Genomic DNA, 26,174 nt, shown 5'->3' on the forward strand with positions numbered 1-26,174 from the left:
AGTATCAGAATTTTAAAATTCTCTGCTCCAAATTATTTAAAGTATGATGGATTCATGGACTAAATCAAGATTTATAATTAGCAATTTACAATATAAATCTCAGCTCAGATAAGACTTGTGTTTGTATTTAGACAATTTCAAATTAGATATATTCAAGTTTAAAAGTGGCAAAATCCAGAGATCATCTAGATTGCTTCTCCAAGTTAGAGATCTTGCTATATATATATTTTTTTCCAGCTCTTGAGTCTGGAAGTTTGGCTCCAGGCCTTTTTTTTTCTTTTTTTAAGATTTTTACTGGGGCACCTGGGTGGCTCAGTTAAGCATCTCCTTTGGCTCAGGTAGTGATCCCGGGGTCCTGGGATTGAGCCCCACATTAGGCTCCCTACTCAGCCAGGAGCCTGCTGCTCCCTCTACCTCTGCCCCTCCCTCCTGTTTGTGCTCTTTCTCTTGCTTGTTCTCTCTCATATTTTTAAAAAAACAGTATTTTTATTTATGTATTTATTTTGGGAGTGAGAGCATGATGAGGGTCAGGGAGAGGCAGACTCCCCACTGAACAGGGATCCCAATGTGGAGCTTAATCCCAAGACTCCAGGATCATGTCCTGAGCTGAAGACAGATCCCCAACTGACTGAGCCACCCAGGCAGCCCAGCTCCAGGCCTTCTTAATCCACCATCAGAAAATAGATTGGGCAGGTGGGAGAGAGACACAAGAAAGTAGCTTATATGTCCCTGAATACATATAATGCTATTGAAAATGGTGCTTAAAGTTGCTAAGATATCTAATGTAATCCCATTTGAAGAACGAAAATACAAATTGTTATAACTCCATAAAATGTGAATGCCTATGGAATAAGAGAATGATAATGTTAAGGTAACAGGATTATAGGTGAGTTTTTTTTCCCTTTTCTTAGACATCCTCCACGTTGCTGTTATTTTTTGTGATTAAAGAAGAAAAGAAAAGAAAAAAGAAGAGGGAAAAAAAGAAAAGCTTGTTCACTGTCAGAAATTGGCTTTTCTTTTTCTTTTTTCTAAGTCTGGGCTTCTGAAATCAAAATCCCAGGATAAACCAAGGAGAAGTAACTCCAAATAAGTTTTTAGCATGGCTGTAAGAGCCCCAAATAAGAGCCAAAAAAAAGGATTCCTTGTATTCAGATGATGAGTTTTTTGTGTGGTTTTTTGGGAGGTGGGAGAGGGTGGTTTTGGTAGGGAATGTAACAAATTGTATAAAAATATCTAAAACTTTATCTCATGGAGTCCCAAGTTTAACAAGTATTTTCTAGGCAATCCCCACGTACTACATCTGTTAGTGTTAGAAATCTAACAATGCACTGTTAGCAGTTATTACTTTACCATGTGTGGTCATTTCCTCAGGTTGTTGTTATAGCTTTGCTCACATTAACTCCATTTATGCTGTTGGGAATTTTATATATATATATATATATATCACTTCTATATGTTATAGGCTCAGTAATAGGTTATAGTTGACCCTTGAACAACAGAAGTATCAACTGTAGAAGTCCATTTATTTATTTTTTAAGACTTTTATTTTTTTTAATTTTTAAAAAAAATTTATTTATTTATTCATAGACACAGAGACACAGACAGAGGGAGAAGCAGGCTCCATGCAGGGAGCCCGATGTGGGACTCTCGATCCTTGGTCTTCAGGATCACACCCCAGGCTGCAGGCTGTGCCAAACCACTGCGCCACCGGGGCTGCCCTGTAGAAGTCCATTTATATGCAGATTTTTGCAATGAGTACAGGATAGTACCATTAATTTATTTTCCTTATGCTTTTCTTAACATTTTTGTTTCTAGCTTGCTTTATTGTAAATATACAGCATATAGTAAATATAGCATACAAAATACATGGTAATCAACTGTTTCTGTTATTTGGTAAGGCTCTGGTCAATAGCAGCCTATTACGTTTCGGGGGAGTCTAAAATTATACATGGGTGTTTGTATAGGGGGGTGGTGCCCCAACCCCCATGTTGTATATGGATCAGTTGTATGTACATATTTTATGAAATTGCTTTTAACTCATTTAAGAAAAGAAATGAGAAAATATGCATGTATAAGTTTAACAATGTTCTTTGGTCATGGATTTGTGTAACTGAGATGACCTGTTTTCCATCTGAAGAACTTACTAGAAAATCTCTTGTAAAATGAATTGACTGGCAACAAATTCTTTCAGTTTCTGTTTACCTAGGGAAGTCTATTTCACCTTCATTTTTAAAAGATACCTTTGCTGGGGATCCCTGGGTGGCGCAGCGGTTTGGCGCCTGCCTTTGGCCCAGGGCGCGATCCTGGAGACCCGGGATCGAATCCCACGTCGGGCTTCCGGTGCATGGAGCCTGCTTCTCCCTCTGCCTGTGTCTCTGCCTCTCTCTCTCTCTCACTGTGTGCCTATCATAAATAAGTAAAAAATTAAAAAAAAAAAAAAAAAAAAAAAAAAAAAAAAGATACCTTTGCTGAATATCAGATTATTGGTTCACAGTTTTAATTTTTTTTGTTTGAGACTTTGAATGTTTTCCCACTGCTTTCTAGCTTCAGTTGTTCCTGCTGAGAAGTCAACCATTGCTCTTACTGGGCTTCCTCGTAAGTGATGTTTTATTTTTCTCCAGCTTTTTTTTCCAAAATATTTTCTTTATCTTTGACTTTCAGCCATTTTTACTCCGTCTATCTGTGGGTCTCTTCATTGGCTTCCTGGATATGGAGATTATTGTTTTTCAATAAATCTGGGATTTCTTTTGCTGTTTTTCAACATTTTCATGTTTCTCTCCTGGTAGTCCCAGTTCAAGGGCTGTACAATTACAAAATTAGTCATCTGCTCTTAATTAGTGGGCCTCAATCTGCTTTGCTTTTCAAGTTCCAGTGTTTGCTTTCTGGTTTTCTCTGTTGGCCTTTCACCCTGTTGATTGCCACTACTTGCTTCTGTGAGCTTATTTCCTCTGCTCTGACTTCTCTCTGATTCTACTCCAATTATCTAGGAAACCAGATATAACTGAACTGCTTAAACTGTCTAGGTTAAGAGCGACATGGCTCCACTTTGAAGCCCTGAAAGACCATGCTATGAGCTACAGTCCACCAAGACCAAGGCTACCCCACCCAGAGGTAAGCATTAGTCACTGCCTGTCCAAGAGACTGAATTCTGTCTATAAGATCTGGATTTCTAAGGCAGGCTGCTAAGAGTTTGCTTCTCTGGAAAAGTCTGGAATTTTCGAAAAACAGAACAACATACAATTTCCGATGTTGCCAATGTTGAAACAGTGGCTTCTAAATGACTTAGCAATGTGGGCTGAGCAATTTAACACTGCCTTAGGTCCAGGGCCTGATTCTGGAGACCCAGGATCGGGTCCCATGTTGGGCTCCCTGCATGGAGCCTGCTTCTCCCTCTGCCTGTGTCTCTGGCTCTCTCTCTCTCTCTGTGACCCTCATGAATGAATAAGTTTTAAAAATTAATTAATCAATTAATTAATTAATTAATTAAATAACTTAGCACCAATCTGAGAAACTTACAAGGGAACATATTAAGTAGTAGTATGTACAATTAGCCCTGAGCATAGCACTAATAACCATCATTGACCAAGATGATGGATTTGAAAGTGCCCTCTTTAGAGTCATGAAGAAAAATAGGAATGCAATTGCAAACATCAAGGAATATGGAATAGAATTTAAGTGACCTTGAAAATGAAGGAACGGGTTAATCCATATCAGAAACAGAATAGGAGTACATAATGCAGTATGCTCTAAGACTAATAAATCCTTCCAAATAAATATCCACAAATAAGAGAAAGGCAGGGTAGATGCAAATACAGACCAAACATCCTATCAATTAAGGAGTATTTTACAATTCATGAGATACCTGGAGCTCAAAAAGATACTTTTTAAAAATTTTAAAAGACTGGGTTAATAATTTAAATATGAATAAATTGTGTAGTAATGTTTTTAAATGCTAGAAACAGGCCATAATGATGGGAGTATGACTAAGAGTTAGTCTTGACTTTTCAGCAATCAATAAGTCTTTATTTTCTTTGCATTTGGTCTCTGCATTTTTGTAGAACTGGAGAGAAATACGCAAATAACAATGATTACAGTAATATAAAAGGCTTTCTTCTTTCCATAAGAAAGCCTAACAAAAGCTAGTGGCTGCACCAAGTCTTTCAGGGCCTTCCCATTATTTTCCAGAAAACATCTACTTGAAGCCCCATTCCAAGAAGATCAAATGAGACATAAGAGATATTGAACTGTGTACTTCTAATTCTACCAGTTTTAGGGAGTTCTCTGAACAGTGTCTTACAGAGCATTGTAAAGAAAGAAGACCCCCCCCCCCCAGAAAAAAAGCAGGCTTTTCACATTACAGATATGTCCTCCAGGACACTATTAATATAACGCTAATTTATCTGTTAGATTGAAGGGCAGAGAATGTGTCTCTTTCTTCATGTATCTTTATTCTTACCTTGGTAACTGAATGCTTCCTGATGCTTAAATTAATATTAAGGGGAAAACATGTTGCAAAAGGATAGGACTTTTCCTCATAATTCAAAGCTGTGACTTCATATTTTCCTTGTGTATCTTTAAATTATTAGAGAATTAACAGTACCAGTGTTGATGGGAGGTACGTAGCTTTAAAATGTTAGACCTACTAATTAATGTCTTGGAGCCAGAATTTCACTTTCAGTTAAAAGTTAATATTGATAATATCTATTCTGTTGACATTAGAGATTTACCATAATAATCAAATGATAATACTAAGTGGGAATATTTTCAGTACTCTAAAGAAATATAATAATGTAAGGGGTTTGTGTTCTGAAGGTGGGTCTGTGTATAGAAATGAAGGTCAAGCCATGAATTACTATTAGATAATTCTTCAAGAATTTTTATTCTTGACAATGTGCCATTTTACTAGCAAATTTGCAGAGAACTTGAGTCCGTGAAATTATGTGGTAAATTCTGGCCCATTTCTTGCTTTGGCGATATTTAGATGATAGGAGAATCTAAAGCAACCAGAAGCTCCTATCTGACATGCCTTAAAATGTTGGTCAGACCCAGAAGGCAGCAACAGCTGGATGAACCATAGCAAATGAGAGCAAATGCACCTTTTGTCTGGTCCAACTCTGCCTTGCTCCCGTGACACTTTGGCTCCAAATGTGTCCTATTGTCACTAAACATACTGCCTTTGTGTTCGTAGTTTTGAGAGTTAAACTGGAAATTCAGGAGGCAGGACAAGCATATAACTCTGGGACAGCTGAAATGAAATTCTCAAGGAAATCTTGGGAAGGATTTGGTCTTTAAATCCTTAGTGTTAAAAAAAAAATCCTTAGTGTTCATTTTTACTAAAACGAAATTTTAAAATCCTGAATGCAGGGCAGTCCTGGTGGCTCAGTGGTTTAGCACCGCCTTCAGCCCAGGGCATGATCCTGGAGACCTGGGATTGAGTCCCTTGTCGGGCTCCCTGCATGGAGCCTGCTTTTCCCTCTGCCTGTGTCTCTGCCTCCCTCTCTCTCTCTGTGTCTCTCATGAATAAATAAATATAATCTTTAAAAAATAAATAAAATCCTGAATGCATTTTTTCAATCACAGTTATTCTCCATTGATATAAGAATGATTCAAATTTAATTTATAAGGGAGTTGATGTTTAGCTTTTTTTTAAAGATTTTATTTATTCATTTGACAGAGAAAAGCACAAGCAGAGGAAGCAGCAGGAGAGGGAGAAGCAGGCCCACTCACCCCCTCACACACCACACCACCACCCCCCACACCTCTCCCACCCCCTACACCACCACCGTGCAGGGTAGGGAGCCCCATTCAGGGCTTGATCCCAGGACACAGGGACCATGACCTGAGCCAAAGGCAGACACCTAACGGTTACTGAGCCACCCAGGTACCCCAATGTTTAACTTTTAACTTTTAACTACTAACATGTTAATAAACAATAAGATTTCATCCTTTTTATCAAGGATTTGAAAATATAATCCTTTCTTAACATAAAACCAGATTTCCCTTTTAAAACAAAAATGTGGCCTACAAGAAGCTATAACTTGACCAAGTTCTTGTCATAACTTTTTTTTTAACTTTCTCATTATAATGTGTTGACAGCAGTCACTCCTTTGCTTTACCCAGCCATCAATGAAAACATTCTTAAAAACAGCAATTCAGCCCAGAAGAGATAATCCCATGAAAATAGTTGGGCAGGCAGAGTTACCATTCATTTAGCCACCTTGAAACACAAGCTAGTAAATACAAAATTGGCCTCCAACTGTCCTAGGGTTCTCCCAGTACTTACCGCGGCAGCTTCACTGAAATAAGCTCATCATGCCAGACGTAAAAAAGGGGTAAAGAGGAACACTTTGATTTAAACCACTTAATGTGGGGTGCTTGAGTGGCTCAGTCAGTTGGACATCTGCCTTTGTCTGGGTTCATGATCCCAGGGTCCTGGGTTAGAGACCTGCATCAAGCTTCCTGCTCATCGGGAGGCCTAATTCTCCTCTTGTCCAGGCTTGTGCTCTCTGTCGCTATCTCTGTTTCTCTCACTCAAATAAATAAAATCTTTTTAAAAAATAAATAAACCACTTAATGAAAAAAATGTTTCTTCTATTACATAAGATGACATAAAATGTGTATAAATGAGAAAATGTAATTGGCTTAAATTTCATCTACACATGGTTTGTCTTTTCTGATTATAACTAATATTTGTTTCATTTTTTTAAGATTTTTATTTATTCATGAGAGAGAGTGAGCGAGAGTACAAGTGAGGGTGGGGGAGAGACCAAGGGAGAAGGAGAACCAGGCTCCCCACTGAGTAGGCTCGTTCCCAGGACCCCAAGATCCTTACTGTGTTTATTTTTAATGAAGTTCTAATATGCTGTTTAGGTCATATAGTTCTGAGAAAAAGGTTTTTTAGATTGAGGCCCAAAAATGTTCATTACTCCCACCTCTTAAATTTTCCTACCTCCATGCCTGCCCCACCAAAACTGTTCTGCAAATTCCCAATATAAAGAAAACTGGAACTTATCAACTTGGCATGAGAAAAGAAATTTATAAATTTAAATTTATGAGGTCTTCATAGAGGAGATAAAATGTACATCCTTTTCATCTGCAGAATGCTGCTTATATCAAAGGACCATTTGATAATCCAATGAGATGATATATATGAAAGGAATCTTAAAATTATAATACTAAATTTAATTCTAATGATTATTATTTTTCATTAGGAAAAAATGAGTATGATGACTGTATATAAAATATTTCATTGATACCTCCAGTGAGGTGCTTTTGCGGCCTCACATTTCCTCATTCACACACCCAGGCACAGTTACCCCCTGCCAGCACTTGTATTTCTTTCCTTGAGAGCTTTCTCTTGCTATATGAGCCAGTTTTGCTGGCCAGCCAGCTGGAAATATAACAGAATAACATTCAGTAGGAGCAGCCTTTAACCAAAAACTGGTGAGCTTACACCCCAGATTCCTTACCTCCTAGGTGGGATAACTCAGAGTCATATGTCCTACACAGTCTCCAGTTTCCCCAGAGGGGTTAAGAAGGTAAGCTCTAGTCACTCATTGTCCTCGTTGGCTCAATTTCATAAACTGTATTGGCTGGCTTTTCTCCCATTTCACCTCTCCATTACCCTCCTAAATCTCTTTCACTCTCCAAGTAGACTATTTGTCCTGAAATTGTTGTCTTGGGGTCTACTTCTACTTCTGGGAATCCCTAGGAAAATACTGCCCATAGCTTAAAACATTTGTAACTCCTAGAGTCACTGAATTATGGAAGCTAATCACTAAATCAAGTTACATAGAAGGAACAGTGGAAAAGTAGCACAGTGGATAGAAGGGAGATTTTGGATCAAGAATTATCCAGATTTAGGGGCACCTGGGTGGCTCAGTCAAGTGTCTGCCTTTGGCTCAGGTCTTGATCTTGATCCTAGAGTCCTGGTTTCAAGCCCTATGTCGGCCTCCATGCTCAGTGGGGAGTCTTTTGCCCTCTTCCTCTGTTGTCCCTCTGCTTATGGTCTCTCTCTCTCTCTCTCACTCTCACTCTCACTCTCTTGCTCTTGCATTCACTCATTCTCTCTCAAATAAGTAAAATCTTTTTTTAAAAAAAAAAGAATTATCTAGATTCAAACTATCTTCTTAGCTGTGTGACAATCCCATGAGGCAATTGTACATATGTCATATTTTATTTAAGGTTTGGAGTGGCAGGGGATTTAGACCTTAAAAAAAATAATTCTGAATATTAGATACCCCTCTTTGTAAAGGGCCTTTAGCCATTTTTCTGCCATGTTAAGCCTGTGTGTCCTTTATTCTTGAATCATTCGCCAAAATTTCTAATCCTATCAAGGTGAAAATTTTAGCACTCTTTTACTGCCTTTTTCTCAGTAAGCTCATTCCTCAGGGTATCACCTTCTACCGCACAGCAGCATCACAGCGTGCTTTTAAACACATAATTTTCTGAAACATGGCAGGCACCCCTTTGAACTCCCTGCAAGAGAATGTGCTGCAGGAGCATATAGACCACAGGTAGCTAACAGATGATAAACCTTTGTCTCACTGTGGCATTCACAAAGAGGCTGTGCTTTCCCAAGCTGCCCCCAGCCAAGACTCCATGCAGTGAACATTCTGGAGTGGTCATTCTTGCCTGACATAGGACTTCTCCATACGAGTCCCTAGAACTTTGCTCAAGGACTCCCCATTGACCTGGCCAAGACTTTTTCAGAATTCTACTGCTTATCCTGCATATTTTTCAGATCTTCATCATAACCTGATGGTCCTCCTCATCTATCCCTCCCTTCTCTGCTTCATATCTTTTAACATAGTAAATCTTTTTTATAAAAAGATTTTCATTATTTGTGAGAGACACACAGAGAGAGGCAGAGACATAAGCAGTGGGAGGAGCAGGGCCCCCAGAATCATGACCTGAGGCAGATGCTCAACCACTGAGCCATCCAGGTGCCTCTCCCCAGTAAATCTTTCTTTTTCTTTTTTTTTCTTTTTTTTTTTTTTTTTTTTTGATTCTGCTGGTGAGTTGTTACACACTCCTTAGCGGATTCCGACTTCCATGGCCACCATCCTGCTTCTCCCCAGTAAATCTATTGCACATATAATTCTACCTGCTTCTTTGAAGGCCCCAACTGAAATACCCCCTAAGAAGAATCATGATACCAGCATTAAGATCATCATATTTCTCCACTCTGCTACATAGGTATAATTATGAAATCTCAGGCAGCCCTGGTAGCTCAGCGGTTTAGTGCCGCCTTCGGCTCAGGTCATGATCCTGGAGACATGGGATCGAGTCCCACGCCGGGCTCCCTGCATTGGAGCCTCCTCCCTCTGCTTATGTCTCTGCCTTTCTCGTGTCTCTCATGAATAAATACATAGAATCTTTTTAAAAAATTATGGAATCTCTTTGCTGATAATATTGGATATTATGAATTATAGCTAGTTGTATATAACAGGTATGCATTTCTTCATAACAAGTAGATATTTTTTTAACAAGTAGATTAAACTTGGTGTAAAGCCCAATCACTAAAATAATACTCTTCAGAACCCACTCCTCTTTCCTAAGCTAAATAAGTAAGCCCTAATTCTCAGTCTATGTCTGCTTCAGAAATCATTTCTTGGTCCATTCGAAGGTTAGTGGTTGTTCTAGAGCCTTGAATCTAGTAGGGCCCCATTATTAGAAACTTTGTTGGAGCCCTACAGCCAAGGGACTTAGTGCCTGGTCCCTATAGGCATCCCTGCAATCTTTCCCGTGTGCAACCCATAAACTGAGTCTTCTGAACCTTATAAACCGGAAATTCTTCTCCCAGTGTTTAGGAATATATCCATCTTGGTGCACCTGGGTGGCTTAGTCAGTTAAGTGTCTGCCTTCAGCTCAGATCATGATCCCAGGACCCCCCCTGCATTAGGCTCCCTACTCAGCGGAAAGCCAGCTTCTCCCTCTCCCATGCCTCCTACTTATGCACTCTATCAGATAAAAATCTTTTTAAAAAATTTTATATATAAATTGAATATACCTTCTAAAATGGAATAATTCTCTTGTACATTTGAAGTCCTCTTTATTTTTTTCCTTAATGTATCCTTTGAAAACAAAGATCTACATAGTTGTCCTCAGTGATAAGCCCATCAATGACACAAAGACTTGTTCATCCTTCTGGACCGGAGGGTCCTGGTAGATAACTTTTAGTCAAAGACTGAGAAAACTGGGGCAGCCCGGGTGGCTCAGCAGCTTAGCGCTGCCTTCAGCCCGGGGCCTGGTCCTGGAGACACGGGATTGAGTCCCACATCAGGCTCGCTGCATGGAGCCTGCTTCTCCCTCTGTCTGTGTCTCTGCCTCTCTCTGTGTGTCTCTCATGAATAAATAAATAAAAATGTTAAAAAAAAAAAAAGACTGAGAAAACTAAACAGCTAATTTACACAAAGCTACTTTGCCTTGTCAGAATTTTTTTTTTTACGATTTTATTTATTTCTTCAATCAACCACTGAGCCACCAGGCATCCCTGCCCTGTCAGATTTTTAATAAATCAACCGGCTGCATGCATTTTCTCTGTTAATGTCACCTTGATGGTGGACATTAGAGAAAAAAGAAAAACCTGGTAGTGTAATAATAGCCTTGAGTCCCATGAAGCCCCTGCTGGTACAAATTCCTTTTTCTTTTCTTTTTTTTTTTTTTTTTTAAAGATTTTATTTATTTATTCATGAGAGACACAGAAAGAGAGGCAGAGACACAGGCAGAGGAGAAAGCAGGCTCCATGCAGGGAGCCCGATGTGGGACTCGATCCCGGGTCTCCAGGATCAGGCCCTGGGCTGAAGGAGGCGCTAAACCGCTGAGCCACCAGAGCTGCCCCAGATTCCTTTTTCTAACAACTATTTGGAAGGTATTTGTTTTTAGCATTTCTGCCACAGTTGGACTGAGGAAGAATTAGTAAACAACAGAGACTATTACATCCAAAAGAGACTTTGTCTATTGAGTAGTATATTGCTTCCAACTTTACAGATAAATAAATGCTGATCCATAGTGGTCAGGTGTTGGTGCAAGAACATACAGTCAAGGTTAAGGCAATAGTTCAAGTCTCCTGGCTCCGGCAGCCCAGGTGGCTCAGTGGTTTAGCGCCGCCTTCGGCCCAGGGTGTGATCCTGGAGACCAGGAATCGAGTCCCACATTGGGCTCCTGTATGGAGCCTTGCTTCTCCCTCTTCCTGTGTCTCTGCCTCTGTCTCTCATGAATAAATAAATAAATAAAAATCTTTAAAAAAAAAAAAAAAAAAAACTTCCTGACTCAAAGATGTAGAGATGTAAGCAGAAAGGACATAGAATTACACAGAATTGGTTTTGTTTCTTGTTCTCTAGGAAGATGTGGACATGTTGCTTACGTAATTGGTTTCTTGCCATCTTTAAACTGTGCATTCTAATAAATACCTCATGCAGTTGTTGGAGGATAAAATAATATGAAAAATGTGATGACAGTGATGTGCTGGTAAATGCCTAACAATCAGCTCTTAGAATTGATGGAGGAACCATGATTTGTGGCATTTGATAATTTTCATTGTATAAATATTCCTCCTGTTGTCAATTTCAAGCTTCCAACAGTTTAAAAAATGGCTGGCAACATTCCTGAAAACTTAACAATTGCCTCTCACAAGCACAGACGAGCTGGCACAGACTGGCTCCAGCACACCACTGAATATAAAACACTTGGCATGGAGTAGATACTTAATAAATATTAGTTGCCCTCTCATCTTCACAAGCACAGGTTCTTTTTACCATGCCATGTAACTATTGTTTTATGAACACTATCTCTTTGAATTTCCCAAGAAATGATTTATTGTTGTGATAATCTATGTAAATAAAATGAACTCTCTTGTATGAAGATGCCTGCACAACATCTCATTACTTTTGAGGATATTTTGGAAATGCTCTTTCTAACAGTAGGCAATGTGTAAAGTGCCCAGAATTCACCTTACAGGATTCTTGTGACTTCCCAAAGAGATAGGTTAACATTGTACAGAACAGCTGAAACTGTGATAAATTCAAAGCCCATAAAACAGAAGAGAAATAATGATTTTAAGTAAGAAGATTTCAAATAAAATAATCTCAAATAAGACATCTTGAACTATGGTAGAGCTCTTTTTCACATGAGTAATGAGTAACTATGTAGGATACCCCAGGATGAGTAGAAGAGACACATTTTTTTACTGTTTCTTAATGACTCCCCTAAAGAATTCTAGGTAGGGCAGCTATCCTATCTAGTTAAATTTGAATTTCAGATACATAATGAATAATTTTTTGTATAAGTATATAAAAATGCAATATTGAATTTTTGCTAAATCCAGGAACCCTACTGGAAACAATTTATTTATTTATTTATTTATTTATTTATTTATTTATTTATTTATTTATTTTAAAGATTTTATTTATTTATTCATGAGAGACACAGAGGCAGAGACATAGCAGAAGGAGAAGCAGGCTCCTCGCCGGGAGCAATTTTTAAACTGCAATAAAGGAAGAGGAAACTCATGGAGCATGCTAATTTCTATAAGATGAGGAAACAAATTCTAGTATGATGAGGTTGAGGTGGCTGGAATTTGCAGGGCAGAAGAGTATAAGGGAAGAGCTGCATACGCAGAAATTTTTTACAAGGGTGTTCTTGGTCCCTTCTGAATATTTCTCTATGTATGCATGGAGTGAAATTCTATAAAGCCAGGCCAAAAAAAAAAAAAAAAAGGACCAAAGACTTTTCATACATGATTTAAGGACATTTGAATTCCATCCATCTGGGTCATAGCGACTTATTTGAACATTTGAGGTCATCAAAAGAGATCTGAGAAGAGTCATACCTTAGTATTAGGGCTAATTGGCCCTAGAATAAAGGCAACAATACACCCATGATAGCAAAACTTCAAAGCAAGCCTCAACAGAATCAAGGTGATCTGCAGTTTAAAGGAAGTGCCTGCCAAAACCAATTTCAACACTTTTTAAAAGAGAACAACAAAATCTCAACATTCAACAACATGACTTTTACAGTGTCTAGCATCCAATAAAAAAATTCCTGGGGCAGCCCTGGTGGCTCAGCGGTTTAGCGCCACCTTCAACCCAGGGCCTGATCCTGGAGACCTGGAATCGAGTCCCACGTTGGGCTCCCTGCATGGAGCCTGCTTCTCCCTCTGCCTGTGTCGGTGCTTCTCTCTTTCTCTGTGTCTCTCATGAATAAATAAATAAAATCTTTAAAAAAAAAACAAAAACAAAAAAAACTCCTAAACGTTGGGGGGGGGGGGTGGGAAGCAAATTCTGTTCCATAACCTGGAGAAAGATCATAGATAAAAAATAAGAGAAATGGAGGATCCCTGGGTGGCTCAGTGGTTTAGTGCCTGCCTTTGGCACAGGGCATGATCCTGGAGTTCCAGGATCGAGTCTGCATCGGGCTCCCTGCATGGAGCCTGCTTCTCCCTCTGCCTGTGTCTGTGCCATTCACTCTCTCTCTGTGTCTCTCATGAATAAATAAATAAAACCTTTTTGAAAAATGAGAAAAGAAAAAAAAAGAAGAAAAAAAAGAAGTAAAAAATAAAAAAATAAGAGAAATGTTGGATTTAGCTAACAAGAACTGTAAAACAGTTATTGTAAATATGTTCAAAAATTTAAAGGAAAACACAAAATCAAAGCTATATAGATATAAATAAGCCATATGATTTTTTTCTTCTCACACCACTTATCTGAGGCTGATACTGTGTACCATGAGTACATACCATCTAATACCACAGGAAAGCAGGAAAAAAACTGTTTCATCATTTGCTATAATCATACATAGAAAAAAGTGAAGGTAATCCAGAGAAGATTGAATCTCTCCTTAAATGTTCATAGTTAGAGTGCACAAGAAAATAATTAAATCTCCCCTGTAAATCATCCAAGAAAATGCAGATCTGTAAGATAAACGGGGCATCTGGCTGCCTCAGTCAGTAGAGCATGCAACTTTTGATCTCAGGGTGTAGAGATTACTAAAAAAATAAAATAAATAGGGGCACCTGGGTGGCTCAGTCGGTTAAGCATCTGCTATGCATAGGCTCAGATCATGATCCCAGTGTCCTGGGTTGGAGCTCCACATCAGGCTCCCTGCTCGCTCTCTCTCTCTCTGTCAAATAATCTTTTAGATTATTTAAAATTAAAGATTACTTAAAATCTTCTAAAAATATGTAAATAAACTTTAGAAATAAGTAAAATCTTTAAAATAATAATAATAATAAGCTTTTGGGGATGCATGGGTGGCTCGGTGGTTTAGCGCCTGCCTTCGGCCCAGGGTGTGATCCTGGAGTCCTGGGATTGAGTACTGTGTCAGGCTCCCTGCAGGGAGCCTGCTTCTCCCTCTGCCTATGTCTCTGCCTCTCTCTAGAATAAAGAAATAAAATCTTTTAAAATAACATAATAATAATAATAATAATAATAATAATAATAAGCTTTTGCCCTGAATCACTCTGTTTTAGAAATGCATAGAAGTGGCTGTAGAATCTAGCTTATATTATGATTGCAGAGGAAGTAAGAGGAAATGGAGTTTATACAAATTATGTTGCAGATAGTCCCTTAAATGTTTTCTCCTTTGCACTACATGCACTATATTGATATGTTTTGCATCTGAAATGTTTAGCCATTTCAGATGCATGTTAAGGAGGATCCATTGGTGCTTTTTCACCACCAGATTTTTGTTGCTAAAGATAGTTTGTATCAAGGAACTTTTAGCTTCTCTATTATTCTCTATAGCTGTTTTCTTTCCACCTTCTCCTTTAAATACATAAAAAACCATATATTTCATCTTTAACCTCTAATTTTACCCCTTATCTTTCCCTTCTCCCTTCTTTTCCCTCTCTTGCTCTTCACTTCAATCCTATTCAAAATTTTCTCTCCTAACCAAACAAAAGATAATTTTCCCATGGTGTTTTATCATTCTAACTTGGATAATAAAAACAGTGACCACCACATAATCCATACTTATTACCTCATGGTGAAAAAGGAAATCTTTTGTATCAAGAAATAACTGACTGGGGGCTGGCTCAGTTGGAAGAGCATGTGACTCTTGATCTCAGGGTCATGCATTTGAGCCCCTCATTGGATATAGAGATTATTTTTTTTTATTGTAGTTTAGATCATATCACTCCTAAAAAAAAAAAAAAAAAGCTAATTTGTTGATATGTCATGAGGTTAAACAGGGTCCAGCATGCTCAGACACAACTGTATTGGGGGAGGGGGAGGCTAAGCAGATTTTGTTTACTTAAATTAGCCGACTGAAATTTACATACACACGTACCCAAAATGTATGTTTTAAGAGGCGTCTGATAGGCACAATGCTAAGAGAATATATTTTCTTCTATTGCCAAACATTAATTTTGTTGGTGAATAAAGAGGGCATGCAAGGACGTTCCCTTTTCACCTTCATGTCCAATATGACATTAGATTACACCATATTTTTAACTCAAACACAATTACTCATGCCCAAGCCTTAGCATTTTTAGACACAACTTCAGAGAATGAAGAGATTCTAAAGAAGATGCCAAAAACAACATCAAATTCAAACTGTTTGCTACAGACCCTAGCAGATTCAGGTCACACTGTCTTGGAAGGGACTAAAGACTCCCAGATTAACCTCTTGTGAACAAAATGAGAAATGAACTGAACCTTTTCAATATATCCTGAGGATTACAGCCTGTTCTTACAATTCCTATGATCAAATGAGGGCAAGGATCATAAGAGGAAAACATCAAGGAAATGCTAAATGGCAAAACTCATTTGGATACAAGAAGAATTAAGAGGGAAAAAAAGAAGAAACAGATATGTAGAGAGGATGGTTTTGATTCCTAGGGGAGAGAAGGATAGCAAACGGGTATGTTCTTATTCAGAGAGTTTCTGGTTGGGCCATTAAGACTGGCTGGAAAAGAGAGGGATGAAGTATTACAACGTATATACAAAGATTTATTTGACTTTTTTAACTGTTCACCAGGCTGCTGGTCGAAAGTATTTAACAGTATTCTAGATACTCAGAAGTGTCACATAAAAAGGAGTTTATTTCTGTGGTTTAGGAGGAAAAAATTAAAGAACATTACCCAAAGAATCCGAACACCCAACCAAAGCTCTAATATCTGAGAATATCAGACTAAAGCTGATAATAGACTCAATTTGCCCAGAGATGCAACAAATGGCATGTTGTATTTGTGGTCATAATTGCTTGTCAAAGTATTTTTTTAAAGAAGTATTTATTTATTTTTAGAGAGAAAGACAGTGAGTGTGAGCTGGGGAGAGAGTGAGTCTTAAGCAGATTCCTGGAAAGCAAGGAACCCAACACGGGTCTCAATTGTACGATGCTGAGATCATGACCTGAGCCAAAATCAAGAGTTGGATGCTTAACTGATTATGCCACCCAGATGTCCCTGTCAAAGCATTTTTTTTTTAAGATTTTATTTATTCAGGACACCTGGGTGGCTCAGCGGTTGAGCATCTGCCTTTGGCTCAGGGCATGATCTCAGAATCCGGGATCGAGTCCCACATCGGGCTCCTTGCATGGAGCCTGCTTCTCCCTCTGCCTGTGTCTCTGTCTCTCTCTCATTGTCACTCATAAATAAATAAAATATTTTTTAAAAATAATAAAAAAAATTTTTTTAAAGATTTTATTTATTCACGAGAGACACAGAGAGAGGCAGAGACACAGACAGAGCAGGCTCCATGCAGGGAGCCCGATGTGGGACTTGATCCTGGGACTCCAGGATCATGCCCTGATACAAAGACAGACAACCGCTAAGCCACCCAGGCATCCCAGCATTTTTTTATGACAGCTGTTTTTATTTTTTTTTTAAGATTTATTTATTTATTCATGAGAGGCACAGACAGAGAAAGGCAGAGACACAGGCAGAGGGAGAAGCAGGCTTCATGCAGGCAGCCCAATGCGGGACCCAATCCCAGGACTCCAGGATCACACCCTGGGCCAAAGGCAGGCGCTAAACCACCGAGCTACCAGGGATCCCCTGATAGCTGTTTTTAAATCCTTGTCAGGTAATTCCAACATCTTATAATCTTGTTATGGTGTCTATTGATTATCTCTTCTCATTTAAGTTAAAATTTTTTTGGTTGTTGATATAAGTGATTTTCAATTGTATCTTGGACTTTTTTTTTTTTTTTTAGATTTATTTGTTTTAGAGAGAGAACATGAGTAGGAGGAGCAGAGGGAGAGAGAATCTCAAGCAAACTCTGAGCTCAGCACAGAGCCCAGCTTGGGGCTTGATCTCAAACCCTGAGATCACAACCTGAACCAAAACCAAGAGTTGGTTGCTCAACCAATTGTACCACCCAGGTGCCCCGTATCTTGGACATTTTACTATTATGTTATGAGATTCTAGCTCATCTTCTGTTTTTAGCAAGTGTCCTATGATACTACAGGAGTGGAGGAAAGGTGGTGATGCTTTTACTACTACCAAGTGGTGTGGAAATTCAGCTTCCCCACTTGGCCTCCATTGAAACTTGAGATGGGAAGCAGAAGAGCATCTCACTGTTGCTGAGTGGAGATGGGAGTGCAGGATCCCCACTATGCCTCTGCCAACACTGCAGAGGGTTAGGAAGCTTAGTTACCACTGGAATGTGATTTAAAAAAAAAAAAAAAAAAAGTCCTAGCCTCCCACTCAGCCCTCTCTGATACCACCTTGCCAGGGAGGGGGGGCCTTATTACCACTGACTGGGTGGAGATGAAATTCCAGCTTCCCTCATGGCCTTTACTAACAACCTGTGGCAGAGGTTGGGGTAATCTCATTATTACCAGGTGTGGGTAACAGTTCTGACTCCCCAGATGGACTTCTTGACACTATCTAGATGGGGGGGGCAGAGAAGTACCTTGATAAATTTGGGCATGGGTAAAAGTCTAGGCTTTGTGTTCACATTTTTTTCCCATGGTATTTGGCTGGAGTAGAGCAGTTATTGTCTCAAAGTTACCTGTTTTGCCAGGCTGCCCTTTCTTTGTCCCGTAGCTAGAGAAAGCTGAATTGTCTTGGGTTTTTTGTTGTTGTTGTTGTTTTTTGTCTGTGTCTAATGGCTTCCCTAGTACCCAGTTTAGGCTACATGAATCAAACAGGAAAACCCTTGTCACCATGCTTCCTGGGTCTTGAGATCCATCCGTAGCAGGCCTGGCTTCTCTAACCTGTTAAAATCTTCTTTATATGCAATGTCCAGGGCCTTTAGGTGTATGTAGATGGAGGAGTAGGGAGATGTGTGTCTACTCCATTTTGTCCCAGAACTGGAAACTCAATTTCAGATACCCATGGTTTTGTTCTCACTGCCATGGTATCACAAGGCAATGGTTCCACAAAGAAAAATGAACAATCAAGCCCATATACTTTTTATTACTAACACTCACCACCTCTACATTTCAGTCCAAGTAAATGGATGTAAAGGGTTTTAGCTCCACACCGACACAACATAGCTTTCCCTTCCAGCATCAGTGCAGCAGTGGGCAAATAAGACAATTCTGGTCCTGGAAATCTAAATTTCCTGGGTGTTAGGTTATTTGCCTCTGGCTTGGAGAGTGAGGCCTACTAGCTATGCTTCTTCGAGGAACATACCTGCCATTCTCTGTCATGGAGGCTTCACCTGCTTTCATGGCATTTTAGAGCTTACTGGATGGACTCTTTATCTCTTGCTGATAAATTCTGCATTGGGTTAGGAGAAGGAACCATCACTTTTGTATATTTCAAATGTACTCTCTAAAAACCAACATAAGCACTTCAAGGCTTTAAATCCTTTCTGCTGGCACGCATTTCAAATAGCAATTGGAGCTGCCACTTAAGGAAGTGCAGTTTGTGCATTGCACAAAAGCACCCAACCAATGGGACAAAAAGGAACTAAGATTCAGCCCAGGCTCTGCTTGCCAAATCATGTACCCACAAGGCCGCATCACCCAGAGGGGGTGCCTTTTTCAAATTTGCACAAAGGCTCCCTATAAGCAATCAGCTGGGCTCTGAATCTAACAATAGCAGTATTGCAGCATCTCAAAAGAAATACTCTCTTGTATTCTATAAACTCATTATAGTTGAATATTCAATTGATACTCATACATAATTTATATCATCACTTCAAAATCATTTATTTTCAGATTTTCAAGCCTATTAAAATGAGCTTTGAATCATCTGAGATGGAACACACTGCAAGTTTTGGCCAAGGTCAAATTGGCTTTTTAAAAGGATTTTCCATCATGATCCCCCTAGGCCTGCACCTTCCCATTAGTAAGGATTGTTAATTATCAGGTGCTGTGCAGATAAGTTAGGCTTCTTGACATACACAATTATGTCACCCTTAGGTGTGAACAAAACTTTCTTCTGCTGCCCTACTGTGTGACAGATCAGTATGTCCATTCAGGCAATTCAAACTTCCTGCCATCTTGGAATGACCACATCACTGATCAAATCTGGATAGTGAAGGTTACAACAGGTCACCAAGGAGTTGTGAGAAAGGGCCCATTATTCATCTCCACAGTTAGCTAGTGGCCACTTAGTGGATACATCTCTGTTCAAAATAAAAGCTTTAAAAAAAAAAAGAATAAGTAAAAGCTTTAATTTCCTTGAATCAAATAACTTTATTATTTTTTTAAATAAGACCTGAAATCTGATTTTTAAACTTTTTTTTTTAATTTTTATTTATTTATGATAGTCACAGAGAGAGAGAGAGAGAGGCAGAGACACAGGCAGAGGGAGAAGCAGGCTCCATGCACCGGGAGCCTGACGTGGGATTCGATCCTGGGTCTCCAGGATCGCGCCCTGGGCCAAAGGCAGGCGCCAAACCGCTGCGCCACCCAGGGATCCTCAAATAACTTTATAAAGTAAAACATTGGTCCTAGTCTTGCTATAAACCAAGTCATGATTTAAGTATATAAACATTTGACTCACATCAAGACGAATAACAAGAGAGCACCAAAGCATACTGTGATTTCTTCCTTTTTTTAAAATTGCAGTATAATTACCATACAGTGTTATATTAGTTTCAGGTATATAATATAGTGATTCGGCAATTCTACATGTTTTTTTTTTTTTTTTTTTTTTTGCAATTCTACATGTTATGCAGTGTTTATCACAATAAGTATATTCTTAATTTGCTTCACCTATTTCACCCATCCTCCCCTCTGACCTCCCCTCTGGTGACCACCAGTTTGTTCTTTGTAATTACAACTCTGGGTTTTTTGTTCGTTTCTTTTTATCTTTGTTTTGTTTCTTAAATTCCACATATGAGTGAAATCATATGGTATTTGTCTTTCTCTGACTGACTTAATTCATGTAGCATTATACCCTCTAGATGCATCCATGTTGTTGCAAATGGCAAGATATCTTCTTTTTTTTAAGATTTTATTTATTTATTCATGAGAGACACAGAGAGAGAAAGAGAGAGAGACAGAGACAGAGACACAGGCAGAGGGAGAAGCAGGCTCCATGCAGGGAGCCCGATGCAAGACTTGATCCCGGGTCTCCAGGATCCTGCCCTGGGCTGAAGGCAGCGCTAAACTGCTAATCCACCCAGGCTGCCCTCTTTCTTTTTTATGGCTGAGTACTATTCCATTTTTTCTACGTACTACATCTTCTTTATCTATTCATTAATCGAACACTTGGATTACTTCCATACTTTGGCTATTGTAAATAATCCTGCAATAAACATAAGGATGCATATGTCTTTTCAAATCAGTGTTTTTGTATTCTTTGGGTAAATATACAGTAGTGGAATTATTGGATCATAGGGTAGTTGTGTTTTTAATTTTTTTGAGGAACCTCCATGCTGTTTTCCACATGGCTACAGTTTGCATTCTCACCAACAGTGCATGAGGGTTCCTTTTTCTCTACATCCTTGTTAATTGTTGTTGTTTCTTGTGTTTTTTTTATTTTAGCCATTTTGACAGATGTGAGGTGATATTGTGCTTTGATTTACACTTCCCTGATAATGAGTGATCTTGAGCATATCTTCATGTGTCTGTTGGCCATATCTATGTCTTTGGCAAAATGTTTATTCAGGTTCTCTGCCCACTTTTTCATCAGATTGGTTTCTGTGTGTGTGTTGAGCTGTATAAGTTCTTTATATATTTTGGATATTAACCTCTTCTCAGATATATAACTTGCAAGTATCTTCTCCCATTCAGTAGGTTTTCTTTTGGTTTTGCTGATTGTTTCCTTTGCTGTGCAGAAGCTTTTTTCTGTTAAGTAATCTCCACACCCAATGTGGGGCTCGAACTCATGACCCTGAAATTAAGAATAGCATGCTCCACCAACTGAGCCATCCAGGCACTCCTGTGCAATAGTTTCTTATTTTTATTTTTTTACAGCTTTTAATTTTTTTACACTACTTTTTAAAAATTTGTATTTTAATTCCAGTATAGTTAACATACAATGTTATATTAGTTTCAGGTGTACAATATACTGATTCAGCACTTTCATACAATACCCAGTGCTCATCACAAGTGCACTTCTTAGTCCGCATCACCTATTTCACTCATCCCCCACCCCCCTTTGGTAACAGTTTGTTCTCAACAGTTAAGAGTGTTTTTTAGGGGCAGCCCGGGTGGCTCAGCGGTTTAGAGCCGCCTTCAGCCCAGGGCGTGATCCTGGAGACCTGGGATCGAGTCCCACATCGGGCTCTCAGCCTGCTTCTCCCTCTGCCTGTGTCTCTGTCTCTCTCTCTCTCTCTCTCTCTCTCTCTCTCTCTCTCATCTTTCTGTGTATTCTCATGAATAAATAAATAAAATCTCTAAAAAATAAATAAAATAAAATATTTTTTAAAAATAGTGTTTATTAGCTTCTCTTTGTTTCTCTCTCTCTCTCTCTCTGTTTTCCTCTGCTTGTTTTATTTCTTTAATTCTACATAAGAGTGAAATCATATGGTATTTGTCTTTCTCTGACTCATTTCACTTAGCATTATACTTTCTAGCTCCATCCATCTTGTTCCAAATTGGAAACTTTATTTTAATGTCCCAATAATTTATTTTTGCCTTTGTTTCCATTGTTTTGGGAGATATATCTAGAAAAATATTACTATGGCCAATGTCAGAGAAATTACTGCCTGTGCTCTCTTTCAGGATTTTTATGATTTTAGGTCTCACCTTGAAACCCTTTTGAGTTTATTTTTGTGTATGGTATAAGAAAGTGATCCAGTTTCAGTATTTTGCATGCTCATCCCTGTTTCTTAATTACCGTTTATTTCTTAGCTTCACCAAATATTAATATTTTAGAAAATATTAATATCTTCTCTCAACTCTGTTGCATCACAGGGTCCATGTCTACTGGATGAGGAGTTTTAGCTAGCTAAAATATTCTAATTTGTATATATCCCAAGTATGGTTTCATGAATAATGTCCTCTGAGTTCCATTTTTTTTCTTTTAAACATTTATTGTAATTTTCCTAATACATTTGTAACTTTTTCATCCTCCATGTGGAAATTGATTTCACATCTACTAAGCTCTCCTTTTTCAAAGGTACTCCTTTCTAGCAGCAAAGACAATAATTCTATAAATAGTCACACCCTTTTTGCAAAACATTATTATGCCACAAAGACTTTCTGAAAATCCACTGTAAAGAAAAGTAAAATCAATATTGGAGAGCTGCTGTAAGTTTTCATACTTAAGAGTGAAAAGAACAAATTCTTATTATCTTCCCATATAATGTGTCCCATTGTATAAAAGTGTAATGTGGTACTCACTTCATCAGCACATATAAAGAAATTGGAATGATACAGAGATTAGCATGGCCCCTGGACAAGGATGACACACAAATTTGTAGAGTTCCATATTTTTGTACACTATAAAATAGTTCATTCTTGCCTGCTTATTTCATGTTTGGTCTGGAAAAGACTTTGCCAAAATATTAAAAAAACATTCTTTTTGCTAAAGGAAAAAGTATAATGTGTAACATTGTACAAGAATTGGTATTTTGAAAAATAAATTAGGAGTACCTGGGTGGCTCAGTCAGTTAAGAGTCTGACTCCTGGGATTCCTGGGTGGCTCAGTGGTTTGAAGCCTGCCTTTGGCCCAGGGCAAGATCCTGGAGCCCCAGGGTCAAGTCCCACGTCAGGCTCCCTGCATGGAGCCTGCTTCTCCCTCTGCCTGTGTCTCTGCCTCTCTCTGTCTCTCTGTGTCTCTCATGAATAAATAAATAAAATCTTAAAAAAAAAAGTCTGACTCCTGATTTTGGCTCAGGTCATGATCTCAGGGTCTTGAGATCAAGCTCTGCGTCAGGCTATATGCTGAGTGTGGAGTCTGCTTAAGATTCTCTCTGCCCAAAAAAAAAAGAAAAAAAGAAAAAAAAAAAAGATTCTCTCTGCCCCTCCCAATGCCCCAGGCCCCCACTCACGTTCTCTCTCTCTAAAGAAAAAAAAAATAGATTAAATCACAGAGTTTAGCTAATATGACTGCCTAAAATATTTATCATAGGGGCAGTCCTGGTGGTGCAGTGGTTTAGCGCTGCCTGCAGCCCAGGGTGTGATCCTGGAGACCTGGGATCGAGTCCCACATTGGGCTCCCTGCATGGAGCCAGCTTCTCCCTCTGCCTGTGTCTCTGCCTCTCTCTCAATCTCTCTCTCTCTATGAATGAATAAATAAATAATTTAAAAAAAAATAAAAGAAAATATTTATCATAAGTTTACATTTTGCTATATGAATGGATTTCTACTACCAAAGTATTTAGTTTTGAAATCTTTGGTTTGGAAATATTCTTCCAATGTGAATGATGAAAACAAAACAAAACACATTAAAAGACCTGTATGCTGGTCCTCATTCTGCCATTTGCTATGAGATCTTCACTAAGATACTTTCTCTGGACCTTTGTTTCCACATCTGAAAAGTGAAGAACCTAAATTAGATGCCCTGTGGCTTATAGTCTATAACTCTATGTCAAATAGTTCTTGAACTATTCTTCAGAAGTCTCAAATTGTTAGAAGAACCAGTCATTTATGATTTACATATGAAGGAATTGATATTCAAATAACCTAAACAACTTGCCCAAAGTCAGCAAGCTAAACCATGGACCAGCAGATCCCTCACCCAGGTCTTTCTGATACTAAAGTTCATGCTTTTAGGTCTTCCTCCAATGTAATTCTCCCCTTTGAGAAGTCCCAGAAGGGAAGAACCTCTGGTTTCCATAATTTTAGCATGAAATCTATACCCTATAGAAAAGCCTGCTTGGAGAAAGTACTGGACTGCTTAAGCATTGGCCCCTATACCTTGTCCTTCAATTAACTGAGACAGGGTTGGGCAGCCCGGGTGACTCAGCGGTTTAGTGCCGCCTTCAGCCTGCCGTGTGACCCTGGAGACCTGGAATCGAGTCCCATGTCGGGCTCCCTGCATGGAGCCTTCCTCTCCCTTTGTGTGTGTGTGTCTCGTGGATAAATAAATAAAATCTTAAAAAAATAAAAAATAAAAAAATAAACTGAGACAGTGTTTTTCACACTATGGTCCGTGGACCAGAAGCATAAAAAATGCCACAAACCTGCCCAAAATGTGAATTCTCAGGCCACACCCTATACATCAGAGACTGAATCAGAAACTCTTAGAATGGAACCCAGCAATCTGTGTTTTAACAAGCCCTCCCACTGATTCTATTACACACTACAGTTTCGGGAAAAGCATGCAAGAACTCTGAGCTCCAGCTGCCAGCTCTAAAATCCTAGGGTCCTCCTGTGACCTAACTCTTGAATTAACAGGGGGATAGATCATATTCATACCCCTAATTTTAAGAACTGATACCCAATAAAGTGAAGGAGAAGGCAGATGAGGTAGATGAAGAAAACAGCCTTTCATCTATCCTCCAATTAGCCAGAGTAGCAATTGTTGTGATGATATGTGGCAGTGATGCCTGACATCCCAAATTAGAACAACTTTTTTGGAGTCACTCTGAATGCAACTAGCTCTTTGGGAATTTAAAAATGTATTAGGCGACTTGGAACTCGGCTCAAAGAAAGAATCAATTAAAAATATGCATTCTGTTTCTTTAGCCCTGCTTTAAGTCATTCAGGAGACAGTTTCTGGGAATGGAGTCTGATAGATCTGTTTTGCAAACTGGAACAAAGTAATATCTCACTTCCCAGGAGTTAAGCTCCCTTCCCCCTCTCCCCCAGGAGATGACATATATTTCAGAATCCATTTCAACCAGAGATGACATAACCAGCCTTCCAGGTAGCTTCAGGAACTCATGTTTCCCCAGCTTAGCAATGACTCAGCGGATGGCAAGGGAGTATGAATGGCCTTAAGCAGCCTACTGGCGCCAGGGGTCATATTTTCATTATTTATTAAACATTTTTCTGGCCCATCACCTAAGTCCCTATAACTTTGTTCTTACATAGCGCACAACTTGGGTCAGAAATCTCTTCATTAGGTCTAGTCCTGAGGTTAGAAAAGATGCCATTTCTCCCTTGTGCAATTGAAGCTACTCATCAATCATCATAAAGCCTGCCAAATGAGGGTTGACTGAAGGAGTGCACAAGCTTAAATTTGGTTTGTAAAGAGCAGTAATGGGGTGCCTGGGTGGCTTTGGTTGAGTGTCTGACTCTTGGTTTCAGCTCAGCTCATGATCTCAGGGTGGTTGTGAGATCCAGCCCCAGTTGGGCTCCGTGCTGAGCATGGAGCTTGCTTAAGATTCTCTCTCCCTGGGATCCCTGGGTGGCGCAGCGGTTTGGCGCCTGCCTTTGGCCCAGGGCGCGATCCTGGAGACCCAGGATCGAATCCCACATCGGGCTTCCAGTGCATGGAGCCTGCTTCTCCCTCTGCCTATGTCTCTGCCTCTCTCTCTCTCTCTGTGTGACTATCATAAAAAAATAAATTAAAAAAAAATTGTAAAAAAAGATTCTCTCTCCCTCTCCATCTGTCCCTCCCCCTTTGCACTCTCTGTCTCTCGAATAATAAATATTTGTGTGTGAGAGAGCATGAACAAGGAGGAGAGGAAAAAGCAGACCCCCCACTGAGCCGGGAGCCCCATAGGAGGTTCAATCCCAGGACCTTGGGATCATGACCTGAGCTGAACCTGAAGGCAGATTCTTTTTTTTTTTGAAGGCAGATTCTTAACCAACTGAGCCATCCAGGTGCTCCTTTAAAAAAAAAAAAAATGGTGATGGTTGCAAACCATCTTGAATACACAGTCTTATCCATTTCTGTTATGATGGGGGAGGAAGCAAATATGTTCGAAGCACTTATT

At 39.2% G+C, this 26,174-nt stretch overlaps 1 long non-coding RNA gene and 1 other non-coding gene across 2 annotated transcripts in view; both read left to right on the forward strand.

Annotated features, from left to right (window-relative positions):
- Window positions 1–2,463: 2,463 nt before the first annotated feature.
- LOC140639804 (uncharacterized) overlaps window positions 2,464–26,174 on the forward strand; it is a 66,339-nt gene continuing 42,628 nt past the window's right edge. The window contains exons 1-2 of the long non-coding RNA XR_012036449.1: window positions 2,464–2,595; window positions 3,024–3,111. This is a non-coding gene — a long non-coding RNA (uncharacterized lncRNA). The remainder of the gene's footprint in view (window positions 2,596–3,023; window positions 3,112–26,174) is intronic.
- LOC140608793 (U6 spliceosomal RNA) lies at window positions 22,682–22,783 on the forward strand. The gene has a single exon (XR_012010788.1). It is a non-coding gene; the product is annotated as a U6 spliceosomal RNA (small nuclear RNA).

This window comes from Canis lupus, chromosome 1 (assembly GCF_048164855.1).
Source record: "Canis lupus baileyi chromosome 1, mCanLup2.hap1, whole genome shotgun sequence".
Taxonomy (NCBI): Eukaryota; Metazoa; Chordata; class Mammalia; order Carnivora; family Canidae; genus Canis; species Canis lupus.